This window comes from Lissotriton vulgaris, chromosome 2_1 (assembly GCF_964263255.1).
Source record: "Lissotriton vulgaris chromosome 2_1, aLisVul1.2, whole genome shotgun sequence".
Classification (NCBI taxonomy): domain Eukaryota; kingdom Metazoa; phylum Chordata; class Amphibia; order Caudata; family Salamandridae; genus Lissotriton; species Lissotriton vulgaris.
Window position 1 is genome coordinate 2049480892 of NC_141687.1, and position 22489 is coordinate 2049503380.

Consider the following 22489-nt stretch of genomic DNA (forward strand, 5'->3'; position numbering starts at 1 on the left):
TGTTTTCCTTTTTACACTGCTCACAGCTGTGTTTGATTTAAATGTAAGCTTGTACACTTTATTATTTACTGCTACTCATTGGACCTAAGCCTATGCTATATGAAATACCTGAAGTACTGAAAACGGTATTTGTGCCATATCCTCCTGTGTCTGTGTGAGTGTGTGAAGAGTGGAGAGCCATGAGGCTGAAGAATGAATGTGAATCAGTGGATTATGTCTGTGGTGTTACTGGCAGCTAGAAGCTCAGGATGGAGTAAATGACTTCCAGAAAACTACCTTATTACACTACCTTTAAGCAGCTGATGTGTGACAATGTACACCCCACCCGGTTGTATACCAGTCACTAGAAAACTCTGTGTTTGTTATGGTCATTCATGTCAGAAATCAGTGATGGATGGTACCAATATGCAGTGCTCCTTTGGTATGCAAGGGTACAACACTGTGACCAGCTCCAGCCATACTCTATAACAACAAGAAGGGGATGCCAGTACTGATACAAGTAACCATTTAGCAATTTAAGACACTCAACCTGAAGTAAAATTCAAGGCTTGGAGCTGATCAGTAGCTTTTATTATTTTGCTTAATGTTATCAAAGAACAATTGGTTCAAAATTAAACAGTATTACATGCTAGGTACAAAAAATGTGGGAAGGAAAAATCTATCATTCTATCAGGCATGTCACAAACTTACAACAATCAATCATACAGGGACAGTGGGGGACATAGAAACTCATATATTACAGTGGACAGTATTTACAGTGAACAGACAAGCACAAGAATAGTGCAATAGGCCACAGTCTGCTAAATTTCTAAAAAGTTTAGTTATAGAATTATTTACATAAACTGTACATTCCTAACGCAAGTTTTAAATAATCACAATTTTTGATGCAGTCAACCAAAAAGATGAATAAGGTAATGTACAACTAAGGGTGAAAAAGTGGCAAAACAATTCAGGTCAACTTGTCACCCAGGCAGACTTAAAGGTGGTGGAAGGCCTACGCGTTTCGAATCCTACAGGTGTACGAGGATTCTCATCAGGGCCTTTGGTTCTGGAGAAAGAAAAGAAAAAGAGTGATAGTAAGATCAAAGGGTTTGACCTCAAGTGTATTTAAAACGGATCATCATTAGAATCTACACTCAGTCCACACCCTCTCCTATACAGCTTACCAAAACACGGTGTTATAACATCCGAATGTAGTTTTTCACAGCATATATACTGAAGGGGGTATTTTGTACCTGAAATGTCCGAAGCAGACTTGAATTACAAAAACGGACTTGCCATACTCTGGCATTTACTGCTAGTCCTGGATTCCCGGAGAGTACCTGATACACCACACATGTTGTGAAGGAAAAAGGTTTTATGTATTGAACTCATGAAGAATTCTCTTGGGAAAAAGAAACTAACTTAGGGATCAGAATCCTGCTGTGAGTGATGAAAACCCTGCTAGGTGTGTGTGGGATCCTGCAGGATGCTTTCCTGGGTGAAGTTACAACAGTGAAACATGTAATGTAATGTGTCTTGCAAAGCGCACTGCTGCCCTGAGGCGTCGTGGCGCTGTAGACCGCTGGGGAACCCATCCTGGCTATCCCTGTGAGATGGTCCCTACTGGGTATCTCCAAGGTGAAACCAGGCATCCCCAGCAAATGTGGGGGGCCGTTGTAGAGATGAGGCAAGCTAATGCCCAGAGTTGCCGAGTGTGATCCCTGGTTAGAGTAGGCACCGAGGTGAGAATTATCGAGTCCGCTGACCCTGGTCCACGACCCTGCCGCGTCGGGAATTGAACCCTGGTCCCAGGCCGTTCTCTGCTTCCAGGTCTGCCGCCTCTAAACAGTGAGCCACACCACTCCACAGGTAGGCTAGTGAAGCTGTGCAGGTTAATCTTTATTCATTTGTGTACTCTTTATCACACTGTTCCTAGATTTGAGGGAGCTTGCCTTCCTCCATGCATGTCCTAGACTTGCTTAATATAAACTGCACTGTTCTTTGTCTTCTCACTTGATTTTCTGTACTGACCGGAAGTGTTGCTCAAGTTTAAGGGGCAATGCCAATTTTCACCCCAATAACAGAGTCATATAGGCGAATATGGCGTATTTCATGTTTAAATGACCCCACTCCAATTATTTTGAGAATGTATCTATGTTCTCTGTGAGTCGTCTCAGTTGCCAGATGGTTCTTTCTTCCATCCTTTCTTTCTTGCTTTCTTCCATGCTTAATTCAGGGATAGCAGAATGTGCTTCCTTTTTCTGGGTTTAGATGACAGACACATTCCAGGAATGTAGCTCCTGGCTGGCCATCCCCCATGCCAAGGACATTATCAAATGGTTAATTAAAAGGCATAGTAATATGTTGTCTGAGTCCGAGACAATTTAGCGCCTGCATCAATGTCCAGGAACGGTTCAATTATTCAGGAGCATGGCATTAATTTTTCGATAATTTCAGGTGACGGTCTTAGAAATAACCCAGGGGCATATTACCAAGCAATAGCGATAATTATCGCTATTGCTTGGTTAGAGACAAAAATTTACAGCAGAGCTGCGGCGATTTTTATCGCAGATAAACCTTGCTATTACCAAGGTTTATCGCAAATGCGATAAAAATCAGCCGCAATGCATGAATATCGCTGAAAAGTCAGCGATATTCATGAATTACCGAGCTAATGCTCTTAGCCATGTTATCCACCTCCCATTGGATAACATGGCTAAGAACAGCTCAGGGCAGGTGTTAGCTTTTCAAGATATTCGCGCTTAGCGCGAATATCTCCAAAAGTTGGTTTCCAGTCGCTAACATCTTGGCACGCCCACTTTGCATGTCATTAGTGATAAATATCACTGACATGCAAAGTGGGGCCCAAGATGGTCGCTATCTCCTACAAGCTGTCGCTAACTGGTGTTAGCGACAGCTAGGTAATAGGGAGATCATTTTATCTCCGCTTTCTTGGCTTTTAAAGCCAAAAAAGCGGAGATAAACCCCCTTGATAATATGCCCCCATATACCTTAGCCTCTATGCCTGGGAAGAATTTAAATGTGTCTGTTACTAGCTCCAGTTATGTTTTGACGCAGTTTTAGGTGTCACTGCATAAGACATACAATGTAAAAAGCATAGCAACACAAAAACAAATGGAAATCAACAATTTACACATTTTTCAAAAAGAATCTGCTTACAAAGTAATAAAACAGTCAAATAAATGTAAAAATACAATAGTTTCATCTCCAGCAACTAGGATCGCTTTGCTATCCTAAAATGCAATGTGCTTTTATCTGTTAATTTCTTGTTCGATTTTATATCACCAGGTAATAGCAATTGCATGCAACATATTTTATAAAACATAGTAAGTGACTTCTACTCATAAAATGACTAACTTTCCCTCATCTTCGCCCTTTCTGATGTATATGTGGCATGAATTCCATGTGTGATACAAAGCCCATACATTATTGTAGTAGCCACTATGATTACGACTTTAACCAATTTCACTTAGCTGCAGGTCTTAAGTTAGGGACGAAAAACCAACCTATAGTTATGAATAAACATCAGCCTACTTATGAATCAAAGGCCTTGTTGACTTTCCAGGCTGCATATAGGTCTATATAAGAGGCCACTGAGTTAGAAATAAGCTCACCCTTAGTTTTTGCGGCATAAGTTAATGTCAGCATCACAATGTCATACTTATTTTAAAGTGACGAAAGATATAACCTCTTTGCTGATAAATCAAAAGCGCATAGCTGCATAAAGTGCAGAAGTGTTTCATAACCACCTTGCATACACATACAGGGAGCGTCACAGTTTATGTTTGACCAGTTCCTTGTAACGGCCTTTACTTGGAGCAATCCTTGCCTTAAGTTTATAAATAAGGCTCTCTTTGCTGCCAGAAAATGCTGATCTATGTATCTCTCGTAATAAAGAGTAGGTTTAATTTCTGGGAACAATATTAACAGCTTGCCTCTCTGCCATGACCAGTGTTTTTCTTTGATTGCATCCAAGCTTGACAGAACCAAGGTCTATGGCCAGGGAGACTATTCCCAATAAATGCAGGGGGCAAGCATTCAGCTCCACAAAAGCCTAGAGTAGGGTTCTCAGGACTGTTAGGGATGTGCATCATGCAAATGACGTGGATTGAGATTGTGTACAGACTATTACGTACCTTAAGGTTGTAAGCAATTGTCCGTGTTAAAAGAAATTACATTGTAAAAGCTGATGTATGAGCAAAACAGTATCTGCAAGTGATTTCTGGATTTGTTTAATCTGCCTTGATGAACCACTGAAAATAACGAATTCAGTACACCGTATCCATCAAAATCAGATGTTCCAGTATGATTCGGACTTTCACATTTTTTCAATTTATTCCTAATAAGTAATGTAGCCATATAACAACTGTAACAATAACATCGGTTACGTAAAGTACATTAATCAAGGATAGTATTTCATTGCCTTCAATAAATCCACATAGAATCAGTAGACAATGGAAAAACACAATGGTTTCCGCTTTCATAGCCTGGCATAAATTCAGTGACAAAATGCTTGGTTCAGACTTAATGGCCAATTTGTCGTGGGATGGTATCAGCATATACATCTACAGATGGCATGGGCTCATGTGAAACATTTAACAGGACCAACTCATTGCAGCGCTTCCAGGGACCCCATACCTTACAAAATGTTTAGAGACAACCCCTGCTGGCATACATCGTATGTTCAGAGGCCATGTAGAGATCCATCTCCCTCCTTCACTCCTGGATCTTAGGTACCTCGGCTGCAGCCCATTGTTTTGCCACATCGTGCTTGGTCACCACTAGACCTAAGGAACTGAAGAGGAGCTGCGCCCTAGTGACATCAACATCATTTGGAATTCCCAAGAGAACACATTTGGGGTCAGTAGGTAAGGACACTTCCATATTCGCACCCAGCTACCCAATGATTGCCGTCCAGTATCTCTGGATACATGGCATACCCATAGTGTATAAAAAAAATCTCCTTTGATGTCTTGGCATTTAAGGCAATATGGAGTCTCCGCTCTACCCATCTTATGTAGTTTCTCTCTGACATATTATATTTTGTCAAGATTCTGTATTGAATGAGATGCTCATTTCTAAATTTGGATTCTTGTAGGCAATTGCGATACTTGAATTTGCACTGTGTTCACTTTATTGGTTAGCAACACCAAATACATAAATCTTGTTTACTGGAGAATTGTCGAATTTGAAGTGCTATTGACTAGGGTTTGTAATACTTACCTTGTATATCTACCCCCATTAGATTTTTTTGTTTGATTTTTTTTAATGTAAGTACTTTTATGACCCACTCTTTTTAACTAGATTGAATAAAGTTATTTGAACGAACGAATGAGACACAGTCTACCTTTAATAGCCACCTCTCTAGGGTGCATCAAGACCGCCTCCCAGTCCACGTCTTCCAGGGCTCCAAAATCCCTCTCCCATTTCTCCCACAATCTCACAAGATGATCTGGCATGTTGTTATTTATCGTTTTATATGTAAGATAGACTTCTTTACTTGTGAGTTGCTCCTGTAGTAACCTCTCCTGAATTGCTGCTTTTCCGGATACGTCTCCACATGTTTAGCCCTCAGCTACTCATGCATGGCGCAGGTGTGTGTACTTGATGTATTGGGACTTGTGTAGCCTATATTCATTACAGAGAGTTGACCAAGACTTAAGTTCCCTTCTGTCAACAATGTCACCAAAGGATACGGATAGGGAATTATACAGAACATCATTCCAATTGTATAAAAAACTCATCATTTCAGCCAAGAAGGATTATTATGAAGCACGCATGAATACCGCCACCAATATCCAAAAAGAGACCTTTCAAATCCTGAAAGAGCTAAGTAAGAAGGAGGAAAAGGCAGACATATTGATTAATTGTGACACCTTCCAGGGATATTTCCTTGATAAAGTAGCAACCATATTATCAGATATTAAGAAGGATAACCCAGCCACATACACCTTGCCATTGCCCCCTTCACATTTTTCAACCCCTATCGTCACTAGATTTCCTGAAATTGACGCTACCTCCCTTAGACAGCTAGTAGCATCTACCAAGTCAGGCTCCCCTGCCGAACCTTGCCCGCCTGATATTTTCCGACTAGCAATCCCGATCCTAGAGGACCAGATTTTAGACCTCTTAAACATCTCATTAGCCACTGGATCACTACCAACATCCTTTAAAGAGGCCCGTGTCAGACCATTGATAAAAAAGCCTGGAGCCGATCCAACTAGCCTAAAGAACTACAGGCCAATTTCCCAGCTGCCTTTTTTATCAAAAGTACTAGAACAACATGTACTAAAATCCCTGTCATCCCTCCTGGAAGCCCATCATCTTCTCCAGGAATGGCAAGCTGGCTTTCGTGCCCACCATAGCACGAACTAGTAATGCTGTCAGTACTGGATGAGCTCAGAGGCATGGCTGACAGTAAAAAACCAAGCACCCTGATACTATTAGACCTATCAGCGACGTTTGATACTGTCAGCCATGCACTGCTCCTGGACAGACTAGCCAGGGCCGGGATAAGAGAACAAGCTCTCCTGTGGCTGACAGCCTTCTTATCAGGGAGGACGCAGAGGATCCAGCTAGCAGATCAGGTCTCCGAAGTGGGTGCCTTAGTATGTGGAGTCCCGCAAGGGTCCGCGCTTTCCCCACTTTTATTCAACCTATATCTACAACCACTGATAGAATCCCTGGCAAATATGGGCTGTAAAGTTTTTAATTATGCCGATGATACTCAGCTACTGCTGAGCATCGACAATACTATATCGGCTCAGTCCATGGCCCAAGATATTTTACGATTCACAGTGAATTGGATGTCGGCCAACCTATTGAAAATCAATCCGGATAAAACGGAGGTTCTTGTAGTTTCAACATCTACCTCCCCCTGGAATGATTTGTTCTGGCCACAAGAACTTGGACCCACCCCAAAACCATGCTCTAGTGTAAAGAGCCTTGGGATGAAGATAGACCAGGAACTATCAATATCTAACCAAGTGTCCGCTGTGGTTGGCTCATGCACGAATCTGATCAGGCAACTACGCAAGCTTGTCCCTTTACTTTCAAGGAGTTTGCTTCGAACATTGTTTCAGCTATGATTGTGTCTAGAATTGATTATGGTAACGCATTATACCTAGGCCTCCCAAAATACTCCATCAATCGCCTACAGGTCATCTTAAATGACGCAGCTCGTCTGATATTTGGAGCACCAAGGCGAACTCACGCCTCCCCCTTACTTTATAGGCTGCACTGGCTCCCTATATTACAAAGAGTTGAATTTAAGAGCTTGTGCATCTGCCACAAAGCTATTCACGGCCAGGCGCCAGCCTATATCAAGGATAGGCTAAAAATCTACGAACCTAAGCGCACCTTGAGATCCTCCGATTCCCTCCTGCTATCTTGCCCACGTTTCAAACTGGCAACAAAAGGAGGTAGAGCTTTCTCAGTCCAAGCTCCTACCATCTGGAACAAGCTACCGGAGGCGCTCCGTAGAGAAGCCAACCTCCTCCGTTTTAGGAAAACCTTGAAAACTCTACTTTTTAAGGATGCGTTTACATCTCCGTAGTCTATGTTAACACTTCTTTATCCTCATTCCGTCTTTGTTGCTGTACTTTGTCAGTAGCACTTTGAGACCTGTCGGTGAGTTGGCGCGATACAAAACTCAGTTACAAATTACAAATTACCTACCGCTAAAATACCCACCAGGTCTCAGGCCCCACAAGCTTGATATTTAATCAATTCATTGAACTATCCCCCTTTCCATAATGATGTTGCCTTGGTAACCCTGTGTGTTCACTCAATAGATCTTGTTGCCCTTTCAAACACTTCCAAGGTGACCTGTGTCATGGACAGCAGTTTAGAAACTCATTTACCTCCGTGGAGGTAGTGCAGATTGGTGTGGGTTTCCAATAATTCCCTTTCTAGCCTATATGTAGGGTGATCCCATGCCATATGTGCCCATTCGTTATGGAATCAAATGTGCAGGCTAGCAATACGCCTCTATATCTGGCAGCTCTACCCCTCCATTATAAGGGTTCCATTGTAGTGTATTTAGTGCTATTCTAGGATGCCCTCCCTGTCATAGCAATGACCGGACATCTCCATCCATTCCAGCAAACACCATCTGAGGGAGCGGATGATAGGTATTTTGAAGGGTGCAAAGAAGTTGTGGTAGGGTGATTATTTTTGAAATGGCTGCCCATCCGAGCAGGGAGAGGGGGAGATCTTTTCATCTTTCTGTGTCCTCCTTAAATATTGACAACACCTTTCCAAAATTATGGAGAGGGAGATCTTTTCTTCCCTATCATCAGTGGAAACAATCTTTAAACCTCAAATCTGTGTATGTCTGTGAGTGACACATGCTGCAAGAGGAAAAAAAAGTGGAGAAAGAGGACACCCCTGCCTTGTCCCCCGACTAATGGTGAAGTCCGAAGACAGTTTACCATTCATCCTTAAGGCGGACGTTGTGTTATATAATAGTGCTACCCAACTCCTAGATTTTGTTCTGAATCCAAATTTAGCTAGGGACAGTCCAGGAATGGCCAGGGCACTGCGTCAAATGCTTTTTCTGTGTCCGATGACAGAAATATGCGCGGGATATCACTACCTCTGACCCTCATTAGCCAGTTTTTTATACAGTGAAGATTCAGTTTGGTAGCACGACCGGCATGAAACTGGACTGGTCGTCATGGATGAGTGATGCAATTTATTTCAAGATATACTGAATTTAAATGTAATAGTTTATTTCTGCAACCTTCCTCACATAGGATGCTGGATACGTTTGAAGTATTAGTCAAAAAGGATCTGCAGAATATCAATTTCAAAGCACAAAAATCACGAATCTATCCAGATCTGATCAACAAACACTGAGGAACTTGGTGAACAACTCAAGCCTGATGTTCCAAAAGGTGGACAAGGGAGGTGTGCTAGTGATAATGGACAGGTCATATTATAACAGAAAAGTATGTGATCACGTATATGACGAATCTGTGTATTACAAACTTAATCAAGATCCAACTAATGAAATTCGAGATACTTTGAACAAGATTCTCGATAAAGCAATTGATATAGATTGGATAAGCCATAAAGCCAGGGTTTTTTGACCACACCATTCCCAAAACGTAAAAAATTATACATGCAGCCAAAAATACACAAAGACCTGGAGGATCCTCCATTCAGGCCAATAGTGTCAGGTTGCGGGTCTCTTTTGAGCCTTTGGTTAAATATGTGGATTATTTTCTACAACCCATTGTACAAAGCTGGCAATTGTACATACAAGACACCACAGATTTTCTGACACTGTTAATGAAATTACCTAAGGAGTACGTGGAATATTGGATATTATGTACCATTGACGTAACATTTTGATACACATAAATTCCGTTATTGGAATGTCATGGAAGCAGTGGAATGGGCTTTACTAAACCAGACCACATTGAAAGCCAATAAAGTGTTTTCATTGGAAATACTGAAGATCTGCTTGCCACACAGCTATTATGAATGGTTGATTCCTGCAAATCAGTGGAACATCCATGGGTTTCGGGGGGGTGCTCAAGTTTACGCAAACATCTTCTTGGCTATGTTTGAATCAGAACACATCTTTTCCAGCGAAGATTGCATACCGATACATTGATGACATCATTTTAATTTGTAATTATACTGAACATGCTTAATTAGAAAATAAAACCATATTAAACACCAAGAATGAGAGAATTAAATGTACCCATTTCATCAACAAAATCAGTATTACGTTCTTGAATGTAAGGATTGAAAAAGGCAAAAATGAAATCACGACCAGTGTTTTGACGAAATCTATAGATAGGAACAATGCCTTACATTTCCAAAGTTTGCATCCTCCATCATTATTAAAGAATTTACACTTCTCTCAGATGATGACAGTTAAAAGAATATCTTCTAAAAAAGAAGCAGGTGATGATACCATCGCTAAAATCAGGTTTACGACATTTACACCGAGGCTATCCGGAATCAACTGTAAAGAAAGCTGGAGAACGAATTGGATCAAAAGAACATCAGGAATTACTTAACAACAGTTTAACCCCTTCGAAGCTAATGACGAGCTGGGCTCGTCATGGCGCTTACCTGCCGTGCGCGGATGACAAGGCCAGCTCGTCATGATTAATGATCATTTTGTTTTTTCAGCGCAGGACGGGAAAACGCCTAGCAGCCATGTGGTTAAACCTGAAAAACAACAAATGGTTTTCATATCCAAATTGTCAACACAATCTAGACTCATCAAAAAATTCTTTTAAACTGTTGGGAATTGTTAGAATCAGAGCCAGAGTTCAGGAATTTATTCAATGAGGGCCAGTATCTGTATACACTCGGACTAAAAACATTAAGGAATTCTGGTCAGGAAAGGATGACACCACAAAACCAAATTGGAAAGAAATTAGACATTGTAAAAACTGTGTTCATTGCAACAATGTGATCAGTGGGAAGAATATCACTCATCCAAGGACTGTTGAAATAGTGACCTGGAAGCATCCAGCAGACTGTAATTCTTTCAATGTTATATATTGCATTAAATGCCCGTGTGGCTTGCTGTATATAGGTATATGTATATGCTGTATTTCTGAACATAAAAGTACTATTCACAACAAGAACATGAATTCGAGTTTAGCAGCTCATTGGACTGATGAATGCCATAACATCGCACAAATACGTTTTCTGGTTTTAGAAAGTGTGATGTTTAAATCAGGTTAAGATCCCAATACAACCTTATTTCAAAGAGAGATTTTTTGGATTAAGAAGTTTAACACAATGATTCCACTTGGCCTCAATGACAAATTGGAAATGTGCTATTTTTTTATAGATTGACCTAGGCTCCTTATTCTGTGTCTCTAGCATCTTGATTCTTCACATATACACATCAAATATTATGTTCACACAATAGTACATACATTAAAATCGTATTTTATTAGTGAAGTCAGGCACATGTTAAAAGTCATGATATAATGATGATAATTGCATGCATTCTGTATAATTATATGGTAATCTTATAATATTGATGCAATGTGGTGTAATGTATCAAAAAGCTCTCAGCTATGTTATGCCATGTTTATAATGCTATAACCTTGAAGTTATGTTGTGCCATGTTTACAACACTGTAACCATGAAGGACTAGGTTGTTCAGGCTATCATTCATGGATGGGATTTTAATTTCCAGATTATAGCTCGTATGTAGATACGTCGTGTTTCAATTCAATAGGGCCGCTTATTTTGTTGGAAGTTATTCATGTTGTGTGATTCTACCCGGGACGCAGCTTATCACGTAAAGATTGTTGCTGACTCAAATTGAGCATAATTACGTAGGTAGTATTGTGCTCAGTGATGGGTTTACAGGGGAACCTCCTTAACTACAACAGCGCTCCTATTTGAACTTGGGTATTTAACTTGTTGCAAATGACACGGGCTTCGCCTATTGCGATTGAGGTATTTGACCCACTTTATGGTGACCAAAAGTAGGACTCAATACATTTGGGATCCTATAGTCCTAACTTCATTTCTACATTGGTTAGAAGCCAAAACATGAGGCATATTGCTCGTGGTAAACTTTGGCTATTTAGAGTTGTTACAGTAGAGCAGTCTGATCGAAATTTGGAATGTGCAGCTGAATGTGAGTATGAGATTGTCAGCTTTTCTTTTTGAAAAATGTGGGGAATGGCATATGCGGTCTAGATTGTTGATAACTCTGCTTTATGGTTTAGGCATCTGTAGAATGGCGCTTTCTTCATGAATTTGAGATTCTTTAATTTGTCCTTTGGATCGGCAAGACTGAGCAAGTTGGATTTTTCTTGAGCAACACCTGCAACGGGCTTATAGTGGAGTCTTGAGGAGCTTTAAGAGAGATCCTTCACAGTTAACACAGACCTAAATTAATTGTCATTGTTTCATGAACTCTGGTCCACATTTCTTCTGTGAGTACCCTCTAATACAGCAGTTCCCAAACTGCATCGCAGCACCCCAGTGCGCCATCAAAACAAACCTGGGGCGCCGCAAACACATCGACACCAAGCACATGGCCGGGATGTAAAAGGCTACGTTTTTATTGCATTCACTATAATAGATCTTATTTGGTGGCGAGGGCTGTGCCACGTAAATCATTCATCATTCCTCTCGAAAGCTGTAAGCATATTGCGGTCTGAGCAAGAGTTTTACATTCCTAGGCTCCCTGATTTTCTGGCTGTCTTGGAAAACCAGAGTAACATTTAAAATAACACATTTTATTCATCAGTGAAATGCAGTGTTGCACTGAATAATGGTGAAAACAGTTATTTTTCAGAAGGTTTTGGGGCACGTAGCAAACTCAGGCATGCTTTTTACAACAAGAAGGCATGTTTTATTAATAGCTTTTTGCATATACTTAAAGACGCAGGCTGTTTTTTTTAATTCATGCTGTGTGTAAAAAGAAACGTTGTACAAATATGTCATACACTGCCATCTAGTAAGCAACTTCCTTCACGAACAATCAGTGTAAGCACCCTTTTCTATGGTGAAAGATTCGTATTCAACAAAATATAAAACAAACCCGGTGCCTGAAAAATGCTCTAACAGCTTCACACAGCAACACCACAGGCCATCTAGTAAATACTATCATCTGACACCTTTATTTATCCGATTTTTTTTGCCACGGGCAAATAATATATTGGAAGTCTGGGACAGTTCATTTCCAGTCTCCCTGTAGTGTGCTGTTGCCTGGTTCCTCATCAGAAGGACGCACTAGTCCTGCCAAGCCTAGCTCACATTGTAAACAATCACTAAGCACAGACCACACGGAGGAGAACTGTAAATAAATGGGAAAGGCCCTAATTTAAAGCTGTTGTCCTAAGTCTATGCAAAACTAAATTAGAAGAAAGCATGAACGGGTTGCAAGTAAACCACTGAAACCATGAATGTATGGGTTTAAGTATTACCATCCCTTACGCCTTTTACAAGGCTAACATTGCCTCAGAAAATGGTATTAGTCCTTAAAAAAGATTTTAACAAACATACTAACCTACATCATGCACACTCTTGTGCAGGCAGCAATTATGCAGGCGCGCAGTGAAAGGGTGGACCAAGCAAACCCATTCAACATCTCCATGAAGTGTTAGCAGCCCTGACAAAGAAACCTCAAAGGCCAGTAGTATTTACACAAGTCTATTGCATCTCGGCATAACCCTCACCAAAATGGAAGATCTTCATTTAGTGTGATTCCAGTGGTTATAGCGGTATTCATGTACTATTCATTTCATATTAAAATATAGTATTTATTTAGTATTCACGAAGACTAAGTAGTATGCCCACAAGCCGAAATATGCAAATGAGGAATACTAGTTCTACTCAACTACGCTTCAAATACATAATGAACACTTCAATTGAATGCTAAAAGAAGACTAGTAGTATTCAAGACGAATAGTATTTGAAGTTTAGTAGTATTCTGTTAGGGTTTATTTGAAGCTCTTGTGCTATTTCAAGAGCAAAATGAAGAGTAGTCGCATTGATTGTGACCACTATTTGAAGACTAGTGGTATTCTTTGTGAGCAGTATCTGAATACTAACTGAATACTAACCAAACACTAACTAAATACTAACTAAATACTAACTGAATACTAACTGAACACTAACTGAATACTAACTGAACACTAACTGAACACTAACTAAACACTAACTGAACACTAACTGAACACTAACTGAACAGTAACTGAACACTAACTGAACACTAACTGAACACTAACTGAACACTGACTGAACACTGACTGAACACTGACTGAACACTGACTGAACACTGACTGAACACTGACTGAACACTGACTGAACACTGACTGAACACTGACTGAACACTGACTGAACACTAACTGAACACTAACTGAGGGAGGAGGGGTGGTGGTTCGGGAGGGGGTGGTGGTTAAGCATGGGCTGAAAATTCGTTCCGCTCGAAGATTTTCCGCAATTTCGCGATCCGCGAATCTCGCGAAATCGCGGTAAAATCCGCGAATCTGCGGGGGCGAATTTTCAGCCAAGCACTTACAGGGTTACAGCAGCAGGTGCAAAAGTTGAAGCTAATTTTTTGGAACCTTTTACAAAAGGGTTACAAAGAAATTAACTTCAACTTGGGCGCCTGCTGCTGTAAGCCTGTAAGTGCTTCCTATGTTTAGAAACAACAAGGGACCCAATTAGATCAGAGGGGACCTTTGGGGTAACGTTATTCAGACAACAGTGGTCCCATCTCAAGGGAATACATGAAAAATAAATATAGACACAATCGTAACTATATTGAATTGCAGACTTGTCCAGCCGGACAGTGGTCTAATATTTTACTTCTGGAGGAATAAAGAAAAATATTACACAACAGTACACAATGTGGGGCACAAGCCTGTACCAAACTTACAATTGTGCAGCTGACACACACTAATGACAAAGGAACAAGAGCGCTTGTAGGCACAAATGTGAGGTTCGAAGTACTTGAGTTACACAATGTCATAGTACATCACAACATAGTTTACACCTTTACATCAATTTATAACAATACAGTTTGTATAAGGTGTCTTAAGTCGACGGCGTTTCGATCTGTTAGCTAGATACACAGATCATCATCACAACATAATTCTTATGGCTAATAATTTGAAGCCTCTGATGCCGAGAACCGATATGATGCGGCTCGGCAAAAGTCATTAGTGCATAATGGCTCTTGGTGGGCACCCCGTCGGCGTGGTGGCCGGGTCCAGGGTGATTACAGCGTCTCGATCGTGGCGTCTGTGTAGGTGTTTCCTGGCGCCTCGTTGCCTACTTGCAACTATTCTCTGACCCTGCTCTGACCCTTGAAGCAGGGTCAGAGAATAGTTACAAGTAGGCAATGAGGCGCCTATCACGAAAATTAAACCTCAACAGGAAGCACTGACAGATATAAAAACAAGCATTTGCAATGCAATAGGTCTCGCATTAGGAAAGTTTGAGCTATTGGTCTTGTAAATGACAATTTTTTTTATTTATGTGTTGGTTTTGAAAATTGCTAAATTAATAGCTTTGTCATTTACAATGCCAATAGTTATAACTTTCGCAAATGTGACACCTATAGCATTTGTAATGCAACATGTTTTGTATTTACGTGACTTAGATGTATTGATATTACAAATTACAATGGATTTTAATTTTTTTAATTAATTAATACTTAAATAAAAGTGATTTTAATTTATAATGGCAATAGCTTAAACTTTTGTAAATAACTTTTGTGAAGATTATGTTCAGTGTATTTTATTGTGACGAAAATCCAAGAACAGAAGTGAAATATTAACATCTTTTTGTGACATTTGTAATATAGCTTGAAACATTGAGAGAACATATTTGAACCCGTTGTTGTTGAATGTTTGCGCAGATTGATGCTGGGGTGGAGCTGAGTGGTGCTGTGGTGGTGCTGAGTGGTGCAGTGGTGATGCGGAGTGGTGCTGTGGTGATGCGGAGTTGTGCTGTGGTGATGCGGAGTGGTGCTGTGGTGATGCAGAGTGGTGCTGTGGTGATGCGGAGTGGTGCTGTGGTGATGCGGAGTGGTGCTGTGGTGATGCGGAGTGGTGCTGTGGTGATGCGGAATGGTGCTGTGGTGGTGCTGAGTGATACTGAGATGGTGCTGAGTGGTGCTGTGGTAGTGCTGAGTGATACTGGGATGGTGCCGAGTGATGCTGGAGTGGTGCTGTGGTGGTGCTGAGTGGTGCTGAGTGACAATGTGGTGGTGCTGAGTGTCGCTGTGGTGGTTCTGAGTGATGCTGTGGTGGTGTTGAGTGATAATGTGGTGGTGCTGAGTGATACTGGGGTAGCGCTGAGTGATTATGTGGTGATGCAGAGGGCAGAAAGGCACAAAAAGCAGTTAACAAAGGGAAGAAGGGCAGAAAAACAAGGAAAAACGAGTCTAACAGAGGGCAGAAGGGCACAAAAAACAGTCTAACAGAGGACAGAAGGGCAGAAAAATAAAGGAAAAACGAGTCTAACAGAGGGCAGAAGGGCACAAAAAACAAGTCTAACAGGGGGCAGAAAGGCACAAAAACGAGTCAAACAGAGGGCAGAAGGGCACAAAAACGAGTCTAACAGAGGACAGAAAAACAAGGGAATAACAGAGGGCAGAAGGGCACAAAAAAGAGTCTAACAGAGGGCAGAAGGGCACAACAAACGAGTGTAACAGAGGGCAGAAAAACAAGGGAAAAACGAGTGTAACAGGGGGCAGAAGGGCACAAAAAACGAGTGTAACAGAGGGAAGAAAAACAAGGGAAAAACGAGTCTAACAGAGGGCAGAATGAATCCCGCCCTGCGTGTTAGTCCACGAAGATGCCACCGTTTTGTGCAATACCACTACTCAACTGGAGTACGTGGCGGTGGTTCGCGCAGGGGGGGGGGATTTTCAGAGGGGGTCGCGCGCAGAGGTCAGTGATCTCTTGGGAAAACCCACTCTTCAGACTAATGATCAATATACTTAGAAACTCTGAATACATTGGATAATGTCTGTTTTGGTAGATTTGTTTTTCTCAGTTATGTATTTCACTTTTTTGCCCCAGGCTTCTTATTCCGCAGTGCTTAATTTGTACCGTGATTGCTGGTGGTGGGTATTAGCACTTATTTTTGGAGACTGGGACACATTTTTCATCATTAGCCTTTGCTTCAGTGCAAATTAGAGAAAAACAGAAGAAGAGGGGAAGACAGGAAGGAAAAGAAAGATACAACAAGCATTTGCAATGCGATCGGTCTCGCCTTTGGGACCTTATATGTATTTAGCTATGCAGAACATTATCCTGGGTGCTGAAAGATTTACTATTCTTTAACATGGAGGGATTGTACCAGGAGACTCCTCCTCCAGCAAGTAGAGAGTAGCTCACTAAGGATCAAGAGGGTATGGGAAAAGAGGACTTTTAAGGAAATTGCACCTGTGAGTGCACTAACTCCAACGGTGAATGCCAAAGGAAACCTGCTTCATTGGAGAACAGAGCATGGCTAACATAAAAGCATACGGTGTGCCAATATCTAGGATTGCTCTGGGGCATCTAATTGTTACTCTCGCTTGGTATTTTTTTTACCAAGAACTTTCGTGTCATAAACTACAAAGAGTTATACCATCATAGGAGCTCATCCACCAATACCAAACACTCAATCAATCAAGATTCCCCTCTGGGGCCTCACTGGGCCCCTTACGGGGTCACAGGTGCAGGGGGCACCCTAAAATGGTCAACCCTAAACTATTAATAGAATTTGTGCCGATCACAAGGAGAGATCCGAGCCTGTGCAATCAGTCTAAGACCTGTTCATAGGTTTTGCCCATTCCAAATGTAATGCTCTGACTCCAATATTAGAAATGACATCTTCTCATAATCTGGATTAGTGCAATACAAAAATCACAGAGCTCAATAAAATATTTCCTTGCTTGCAGCCCTAATGCCCATTGCTGGATTAGTTTAGTAATATAATATTTCAGTCATCTGATTCACAAAGGCTCCTACATAAGTTGCCTTCCTGTAAAGGTTAGCACTATTGCTAATTATTCATAGTTATTTTAATGTTTCATACACCAGTGGTCAGGGACGTTTTTGTTCTAATCCAGATGTTAGGAAGGAAATCTCCTTTGTAAACCTCAAGATAACTGGTTTAAATACTGACATGGTGAACTCAGATACACTGAGACTGAATTGTAACTGGGAAATAATATAAAAAACAGTTTTCTTTTGCTGCCCTTCATAAGGCCTAAAAGAATACACAGAAAATGTATATTTGATTGAAATGCCATAAGGTTACTGGTGTCTAAAGATGCCACCATGTATTGTAGCAAGACACCACTAACACACAAACTGAGACACGCAGTGAGAAAGGCAGGTAGATAAGTGTAAGTGCAAACACACACATGCATACACATACTCTGACACGTATTCCTTCTTTTTTGTGTGCATGCACTGTGCTGTATTCTGAACTCACAAATTTTTCAGTGCTTTACTGCACAATAATTGATAAAAAAACACACACAACACATGGACATTAGCAGATCACATTTTCCTTGCGCACACGGAACTAGTACCATATGAACATCATGATTTCAAGATCCAAATGCGACCTGCATCAGCAGAGCAAACGTTCCCCACACACACACAGACTGTATACGTGCACCCTCAAGAGGAGACATAACATCCATCATATATATCCAATGATCTAAACAAGCGACATATTAGACTACATATGCTAGATGAAAATGTAAGATTCCGGCGAAAAGCAAGGACTCAGATATGCTAAAGAATAAACTATTGTTAACTGTCCCCCCACTGAAACTGCAGAGCTGCCTGTTTAGGACGAGATTCATACAACGAGCGAGCACTCCGCATCATACATGCATACGGTGAGACCCGGGCCACTTAAAGCCCTGCCCAAGGGCACATTGAGTTACTTACTCTGTGAGTTAAGGCTGCAGCTGCTGACATCTGCGATGACCTGTGGGTCACAAGTTTGAAAATAGGTAAAGCAAATCATTCTGTTGGGGTTGAAAAACTGAGTATCAATAGGTTTAATAATAGTGTAATTTGTTGTAAGCAGTGCTTAGAATCGGGCGACATACAGCACTCGCTCAACTACCCTTATGCACACTAAAAACAAAACAAAGGTACAGACTTCATGTCTAGTTCCATCTCTCTGGAGTGCTCCTCGTCACAGGACTGCACAGCATTGCGAAGCCACAGCTTCAACAAGAAATCGATCCACAAAGTATGTTCAGAATAAGCAGGCATGGAGCTCGAAAATTAAATATAGGCTTGTGGAAGTATGTTTATTTTTACAATAGTGTACTTCTATATTTTTAGTCAATATTGTTGTGATTTGACATTTTTGCCTTCAATATTTTGACATCCAGTCCGCGTTGGTCATTTTTCCTAAGGATTTGTTCATCATTTTGTGCCCCACAGGTCTGTATCTAACGTGTCTTTATCACCAGGTGGAATGCAAACAAGAGAGGAAATCGACAGGGAAAATTCGTGAAACAAACGCCCACTAAGAGAAAGTGTGTTGTGGTGAGGAGACCCTCTTTCAGAAGATGCCAATCATGCCCTCCAGATCGTTGATCAGACCTGTACCCAGGACAGCCTGATACTCCAAGGGCAGAGCTTTAATAGAGCATAAAAATGCACATTTCATAGCGCGCGCCTTCAGACCGCTTGCCTCGTTCTTTCGTACTAGATATGTTGGAGCTTATAAAAAATAAAGCATATATTTTCAAGCAACAGAAGAAAACTCTGCTCAGTATTTAATTATAGCCGGGATGCTTTTTTTTAGCCCCGTAAGGCCCGTCACCCGCAAAAGGCACTGCAGGAATGTTACCACAACACCAGTGCCTGCAAGAGAGATGTATCCTCATGTTGAGCCTGTGTTGCAGGCAGAGCGCACTGGAGTCTGTTCTATCCTCTGGAAAAGTGCTGAAAATAACTGGGTTAATTTATTCAATTACATAAATGAAGGTAAAATTAAGAGTCGCGAGACTCAAGCTTAAAATATGGATGAACGTTCCTATTCAATCAGGGACGTAAAAATCAAAGTTAAAAACTAATTTAATATATGAATTAAATTCGTTGTGGGAAATAAGTAATGTGAGAATCTCGGTGTAGAGTAAATCAAATATTTCTGAGAGCAGGAAGCAAAAACATAAGCATACATTAAATTCAACATGTAAAAAAGCTGTTTGTAGTAATGTGCTGGACGATTTTGCCCTGAACAAACCCAAGGCATTGCTGTGGCCCTGTATATAATTATTTTGAACGTGTAATGAAAGCACTAGCTCAAAAGCTGCACGTATTTCTCCTCTTGATCGACCCTGCTATGCTTTGGGAAAAACATGGTCAACATTTCATATCATATTCAAGGCCCAGTGACACACTTTGTCATCTTTCTCCTACTTCCTGTTCCTCGCGTATCTTTCTCCATCTCTCCTTTAACCATGCCAGCTTCTATCGACATCTCTCATCGGTGGCCCCAATTTCGCCCTTATCGTTTCTCTTCCCTCTGTGAAGGAGTACATATGGTTGTCCTGGGAGCTAGGGCACTCTATAGTAATAGTCTTCACACAAAGTTCCAATAATAAATCTTCTTTATTTGAAATAGTATTCAGCCAGTACAAACAAGGGTCCTGCGCTGCCTTAGACTCCAGCATAAACTAATCAGGCAGCATACTATATTCTACCTAGCTATTCTATTCTAAAAGCACAGTAAACTTCTAATTCTAATAACGCATTCTAAATGCAAAAACTATGTTACAACACACTCCCGTTTAAGTCAGTGATGACCCGGGCGGTGCAGGAATTCTGGGATTGTGACGCTAAATATGCACTCGACCTATTTCGATAATTAATACGGATAGTGGGGCAGCAAATGAGGGGGATGTTCGGCAGCTGGTGCGCCCTGTCACACCAGACCTTTAAAAGTGTTGACATTCGACTGGTGGTAGAGATCGTTTTGAAATTAACAGAAGTGAGACAATGTACGAGGCATGAGAGGGCGGCACACTGCAAATTACGAAGTGATGAAAGATTCCGTTAATAAGTTCTGTCACTCACATTGTACCATTCCACATTGTGAAAAATGTACGCCACTTACAAGCAAAAATAATCGGTCGCTGATCCTTCGCCACCAGGTGTCTTTTCAGCAGTATTCTGTCATAAACCCGGATTCAAAGTCCGCGCCTGTCTGTACAGCAGCCTACGCACAACGGTTGCTGCTATGGAAACAGAAGAAAGACAAAAGAACCCCATTGTCCAAATCCCAAGATCACGAACTGAAAGTGGCGGCCATCTTTAAAGAGTGTTTTAATTATAGAGGGATATATTGTGAGAAAAGAAACTGCTCACCAAAACGTTTTATCGTATCATTGATCTCATTTTCAGCACTGTGAATTAAAAAAAAAGAATACTCGCGCTCTCTCAGTAGATATTGTTTTATGTTTTAATATTTAAATACGCATAGTCAAAAAGGATCTATTGCTAGACTTAGTGATTGAAATGCAAATCGAAACTTTAAGACTGACGCATTACTTTTGTTACTCCATGACTTAATGGATTCAGATATAGCAGGGTTAGTAGACTAGAGCTCCGTTCATACTTGCACGATGCAGTTCATTGTCCATGAAACCAGACAATATTCTGAATCCGAATTCGTACAGAGTAGGAAGGCAGCTGGTTAAAATGTCTAGCTATTCAAGAATAAAACAGGCATAGGCAATAGTTCTGGATTAAAGGAATGTTGTGTAGTAATGTGAAGCATTACAAGTAACTAGTATAGGAATTAATATGTTTTTGTGCGGAAGTAAGTAACTGTAGAATGTTACTAGCAGCCCGTCCCAGCGTTGCCTTGGGCAGAAGGGGGCAGCATTTCAGGCTTGCGTGCACTCCCGCCCCGGCCCCCGGCCGCCATTACATTGTCTGTGTCCCGGACAATGTCGTGGCGGGCGGGGGCCGGGGGCGCGAGTGCACGCAAGCCTGAAATGCTGCCTCCAGACCCTGAGCCTTACCGCAGTTGTTCCGGGCCAACCTCCCGCACCCGCTCCCTCCCGTCCAGTGTCCCAGAGCTTTACCTGAGCCGCCGCTCCTCCCCGAGCTCCTCACTTCACCGCCTCTCCTCCTCGTCATCACGTACGTTGCGGCCAGCGCTACGTCGTGGCCGTCAGCGTCGCGGCCGGCGCTACTTTCAGGGCACTACTTTTTTTTTAAAGTTATATTTTTAAATTTACATTTTTGTTTTTATTTTCTATAGCCTATGTCCATCTGCACACCCTGAGGGTTACAACAATGTATTGGGTATGTGGATTGGCGCTGTGGTTCCCGAGTTTACCTTGCCAAAAGGTTTGTGTTCTCTCTTTATAATAGTAGTATAGATAGATGGATGGATGTAGGTTAAAAGGTCAGGTGACAGTGCACTGTCACGCCAGACCTAAACATCCATGTAAGATAATGACTGCCATCCTCCCATCTGTGCTACTGCCATAGAAAGACAAACACCAAGAAGTATGTAGTTATAAAATACACTTTTACTGCATTGCAATATATTATGTGTACCCCTGAAAGTTCAAGTAAGCCAGCAGGATAAACACAAAATGATCACAGCTGGTGAAAGCAAGCACTTTTTTAGTGGAACAATACAACTTCTGCCCAATCCAAACATGTACTCCTTTTCCCCAAGTTGTGGGCGGAGCCAAAGCACCTCTCTAGTGTTGCTCACATAATGGTTGGGGCCAGCTGCTGTCAAGCAAGACCATAAAAACAAGCCTTGGCATAGCCAATAGGTCTCACCTTTGGGACATTATAAGTATTTAGTTATGCAGCATAATATCCTTGGTGCAATAACATCAACTGTTGCATGGCTAAACACTTATACGGTCCCAAAGGTGAGACCTATTGGCTATGTCAATGCTTGTTCACTCGGCGCCGGTGATATGTTTTTCAGGGCAATGAGGCTCCCACTTCATAAGAAGTACATAGCTGCTAAGGTTTCAGAT

At 41.4% G+C, this 22489-nt stretch overlaps 2 long non-coding RNA genes across 3 annotated transcripts in view; one reads left to right on the forward strand and one right to left on the reverse strand.

Annotated features, from left to right (window-relative positions):
• The window catches only part of LOC147733722 (uncharacterized), a 248223-nt gene that overhangs the window by 54255 nt on the left and 171479 nt on the right, over positions 1-22489 (forward strand). The gene's annotated exons all lie outside the window — the stretch shown is intronic.
• LOC147733723 (uncharacterized) lies at positions 551-20748 on the reverse strand. Its single transcript, XR_015308748.1, has 3 exons — positions 20596-20748; positions 10093-10191; positions 551-1048 (listed from the first exon to the last, which is right to left on the reverse strand). It is a non-coding gene; the product is annotated as an uncharacterized LOC147733723 (long non-coding RNA).